The sequence below is a fragment of the Octopus sinensis genome, linkage group LG4, assembly GCF_006345805.1.
Source record: "Octopus sinensis linkage group LG4, ASM634580v1, whole genome shotgun sequence".
Taxonomy (NCBI): Eukaryota; Metazoa; Mollusca; class Cephalopoda; order Octopoda; family Octopodidae; genus Octopus; species Octopus sinensis.
This window is the reverse complement of record NC_043000.1, coordinates 70,755,062-70,760,341: the sequence shown is the minus strand read 5'-3', so window position 1 is coordinate 70,760,341 and position 5,280 is coordinate 70,755,062. Positions and strand designations below refer to the sequence as shown.

At 33.3% G+C, this 5,280-nt stretch overlaps 1 long non-coding RNA gene across 1 annotated transcript in view; it reads right to left on the bottom strand.

The window, feature by feature from the left end:
• Positions 1–3,651, bottom strand: part of LOC118762997 — a 9,232-nt gene extending 5,581 nt beyond the window's left edge. The window contains exons 1-2 of the long non-coding RNA XR_004998751.1: positions 3,401–3,651; positions 881–887 (exon numbers count right to left, since the gene is read on the bottom strand). This is a non-coding gene — a long non-coding RNA (uncharacterized LOC118762997). The remainder of the gene's footprint in view (positions 1–880; positions 888–3,400) is intronic.
• Between the last annotated feature and the right edge of the window lie 1,629 nt (positions 3,652–5,280).

Sequence of the window (5,280 nt, the reverse complement as noted above, 5' to 3'; positions counted from 1 at the left end):
GTAAAAGAGTAAAGAGAGTATATATACATATATATACATATATATTATATATAATATATATATATATATATATATATATACACACACACACACAATATATGTGTATACATGTGTGTGTGTGTTTCTATATATCATCACTGTTGTAACATCTGCTTTCCCATGTTTGCATTGATCAAACAAGAAATATTATGTTGTGACTGAGTTTTCTCTGGTCAAATATCCCTCTTTTTTCCACTCCTACCTGTCTCTAACCAAGATTGTAATCTCCCAGTATGCAGAACATTCCCAAACATTCTTCTCTGGACAATCAGAAACAATTAACACAAAAACAAACATTTTTCTCACAAAATATATGCATGATGTCTGGAAGTTCATTCATGCTTTTATAGTGAACTGCAAGGAAATGACATGGCTATTGAAGACATTGTTTACAAAACAGTGAGTGAAGCAGATATGTAGAAAAGGAAATATGTAATCATTAGCACAAACAAATACACACACAGGCACATCCATGTATACATATATTTTACTCTGTATGTTTTTGTTTTAGCCGTTAGACTGCAGCCGTACTTGAGCAACACTTTAAAGAACTTTTACTCAAAAGAATTGACCCCAAAACTGTTTTTAAGCCTGGTACTTATTTAGCAGACTCTTTTGCCAAATGCTAAGTTATGGAGATGTAACCATACCAACACTGGTTGCCAAGCAGTGGAAGGGGACAAACACAGACACACACAGAGAGACTTCTTTCAGTTTCTGTCTAATAAATCCACTCATACAACTTTGGTCAACCTGAGGCTATAGTAAAAGTGACTTGCCCAAGATGCCATGTAGTGGGACTGAAACTAGAACCATGTGGTTAACAAGTAGGCTTCTTGACCACACAACTTTGCTTATATATATGTTTGTTTTGATGCAAAATTATACATAAAAACAACATGAAACTGAAGGATTACTCAATACTTTTTAGTAGAGTATAAATTTTATTCTTAAAAAAAAATTTGACAGTGACTTAGGAATCTTAGCATTTTCACCATCGTGAGATCAATGACAGCAAGCATGCTAAGATTTCTAAGTCAGTATCAACCTTCTCTTTCTAAAAATTAATATTACATTTTTTGCTTGTTTATACAGAAATCACAAGTAGCATTATTGTTGACACTTCTCATGTCAATAAACCATCCTCATGCTATTGAAGCTGTGTGAGATAAGACATCACTTGTAAAACTAGTAAAAGTTAGAGCCTGGAAAGGCATATGGCTGCAAAACAATGATTCAATAGCAAAGTGTTGTCACCCATGGTAAAACATATAAAACAAAGTAATGAATGAATATATATGGATATTACATTTATACATTTGAAAACTGGTGAGGGTTAGTAATGGAAAGGGCATCTGACTTGAAGTATTCCATGACCCATTCTTCAGATTGCAGTTCAGTTATAAGTTTTACTGCATAAGGTAATTATCATTTAGTTAAGAACTAGCATTACCTCTTGTGATTTTGTTGTTTTTTATGAGCCATCCCACTAGTTTATTTCTGCCTGTTTCTTACTATTTTATTAATAAGGACTTAAAATGATGTCTCATAAATACAATTGTCAAGTTTGATACACTTTTTGTCACTGGTACTAATGTTTCTTCTATCCTCGTTTTTACTGTTGGGTAGGCCTTTAATATCAGTATCATTAATATGTGAGTAACTATGCCTATGCTGGGCCTTGCATTGGTGCTCTAGCATGGCCACAAATGACAACATAAGTTCAACTCACTATGTTAAATACTCGTGTGTGTGTGGGGGAGAGAGGGAGAGACAAACAGAGAGCATTTAATATTTTGTGTTGAATGATGAATGATTTCCATTACAAAACTTATACTGGCAATCGATTGATTTAATGAAGTTCTTAGTACAGGGATTAAATGAACACTATATTTTTCATTTAAATACAAAAGGAAATATTTACATGTTACAGGGAGATAGAGGGGAAACAACTCACGTGATAATTGCAGCCAGCTAATATGCAAAATGAAGGTAAATCAACTTTAAATATAGAAATTTCAAGACTGCTATCTCAGTGTGAAAATTCTTTGTTTTTCTTTTTCTTTTCAAATAGAGTAATATTCAATAATTAAATATACTTGCCTGCACATGTGTGTGTGTATGTATATATATATATATATAATATATATATATATATATATATATATATATATATATATATATATATATAGGGAGAGAGAGACAGACAGACAGACAGAGATATGATAATACAAACACAAAAAAACTATCAAAGACAAACGCACTTTTGAAAACTATTACATAGAAGTGTAGATGCGCCAGCACAGAAAACTAGAGTTGTTTTTAGATTTAGCAACTGATACTAACTTCCCCTGCATCTGGCGATCGTGAAAAGTGAAACAGCTTCACAGATTTCACTGCAGCCAAGAACTGTCTGTGAGAAATATCAATGTAGAGAGCTTAAATACGATATAATTATTAGTTTTTAATGGCTGGCAATAGTAAGTAGTAAATTGAGTAAATAAAGTAACAACGCCATTCACTACATTTAGAAAAATAATAAAAATTCAGATCGTTAAAGGAGCGTGAATGGTTGTTTACAATTGCTGCTTAATGATAGGGATGCTTATAATGGTGGTGGTGGTGGTGGTAGTAGTAGTAGTAGTAGTAGTGGTAGTGACAACGGTAGTAGTAATATTGATGATAATGTATATCTAACAGCCACAAAACAAATATGAAAATAGACTAAATCTATTTTTTCAATATTAATTTGTATGAAAATAAGATGAAACAGAAAATGAGACGACATAATTCAACGAGTATGTAAATATAGCACTATTTCTGGAAGAGAAGGAAGACGATCTGCTATTCTCGTATCCACTAATTATTATACCAACATATTTTGTCGACAGTACACAAGCACATCGCAGAAATAAATATGTGATTGTCGGAAGAGTAGAATTATAATGAAATTTAAACATAATAATTAAAATTTGCTAATCAAACATTAAAGATTTTGAAATGTATTGATGTCAATAAAACGTAACTAGGTTCAGCTAAAGAATGTGACGGGGGCATCACATATACAAACAAAACACAAGAGCCACTTATGTTAGATAGAAATACATTTCATCAAAGTGGTTAAAGTTTATTTAACAATATACAGAAAACAAATAATTACATATTAAATAATAGAATAAAGAGGCATTGCAAAATCGAAGATGTCAGAAAACTAGTAAAAAAAACTGGGTGTATATAGAATTGTTGATGGAAAAGAGAAAAACAGTGCGGCCTGTTTAAAAGGACGGGTCTATGTTTAGATGCATGCAAGTTTTAATTATGTAAACGAACACGGCAAAAAGGTTAACAGATGTACACTTACTTTCCATGAAACCAGTCATTGCAGACGTCACATTCGATCATAAACCGCGTATCATCATAAGGCAGGCGACATAAACAATACACAGGTTCACCATCAGCCGCCATGATGAGGGTTTCCCCTTTACAGAACAATGATCCGGAAGTGACACGAGTGTGTATTGCATGATGGGTAACTGACACTCATTCCACACTTTACCTCTACCTAAATCCTGTCGACCGGCCAACTTGCTTATTTCTCTCTGCCATAACAGCAAAGTCCTGGTCCATACTTGGGACTAACAACAACAACACAAAAATGTAGAACAGCCGTCGTCCTTTTTTCTTTTGTTGTGCCGCCATGTCTTTTTTCTTATTTTTACTAGAAATGACGCATTTTATGTTTTAAAACTTTACTTTTTTTGCGAAAAATAATCATTTTTTAAAAATTGTTCAAATGCCATTTCTGTGTGTGATTCTGCTTATTTTCTCTGCTCAAAAATTAAGAAGTGTGAGTATTGAGGTGTTTTTTTCCCCGACTGCATTTTTAAGCTTATAATATTGTGATTGTATTTTAGCGAAGCATCTGAGCATTGGTATATTCCCATATTTAAAATATATTAACAAATAATATAGCTGATAATGAAATAATGTGCAGCTACTAATCTGTTTACCAGAGTAATTAATTCTGAGTGCATAAAGTGAATCATCGAATCCCTTTTCCTAATGATAAATTACATTATTCATTCTTGGGACGGCTCCTGCAAAGGTGAAATAATTTCTGAGGAAAGGTCATTTAAGACATTGATATTTTTAAGTAAATGTTTGTTTTTTTTGATAATTGTAAATGTATTTATTTGCTTTTTTTTACTTTATTTTCTGTAAAATACATTTCGTGAAAATCACTCATATCGAGTTATTTTGTGGTCTACGTTCCCTCTATTTCGACGTACCTTTATTTCATAGTCTTCCTGCGCAAATTCAAATTCAGTCTCCCCGCCATCCCCGTTTGTAAAGTGTAAAAACAAAAGCTATTCAGCAACATAACTCTGATGTACTAGTTCTCGTGTTTTTTCTTAAGCCTCTCAAACTTTTCATCATTCTATTTGCCTCACCATTATGCATCTGCTGGGTTGATTATGCCAATAAATGTGGTGACTTTATATTTGGAGGAGAGCTATTTGTAGCATCATCTTGGTTAAAGAGATGAAAATGTTTAGTGTTACCTTACCTTGAACTAATATTTTTTCATTTTTAATAGTCCCTGTAATTTTCATAATCTTACAGGATTGACTTATAGAACATTGTTTTGGGGTTGTGAAATCTGATCTCAGTTATTGGAGAACACAGGATAGTTTTCAGAACAATTATGAGCATAGAAGATTACAAAGAATTTAGGTATACTGTCTTAACTAAAATATAGTACTACAGTAACTAAATCACTTGACCACAAAAGAATATTTTACAATACGAATTGCAGAATGCTTTTGTGTATCTAGACCAAGATAACTTTGTAATTCCAATTTTGATTTTAAAATAACAAAAGTACCCACTACGCTCTCGGAGTGGTTGGCGTTAGGAAGGGCATCCAGCTGTAGAAAAGTTGCCAGATCAGATTGGAGCCTGGTACAGCCTTCTGGCCTGCCAGTCCTCAGTCAAACCATACCAGCATGAAAAGCAGATGTTAAACGATGATGATATATATGTTCTTGTTTCAGTCATTTAGACTGCAGCCATGCTGGATCACCTCCTTTAGTCGAACAAATCGACCCCAGGACTTATTATTTGTAAGCCTAGTACTTATTCTATTAGTCTCTTTTGCCGAACTGGTAAGTTACAGGGATGTAAACGCACCAACATCACTTGTCAAGCAATGTGGGGGGAGTGGACAAACATACACACACA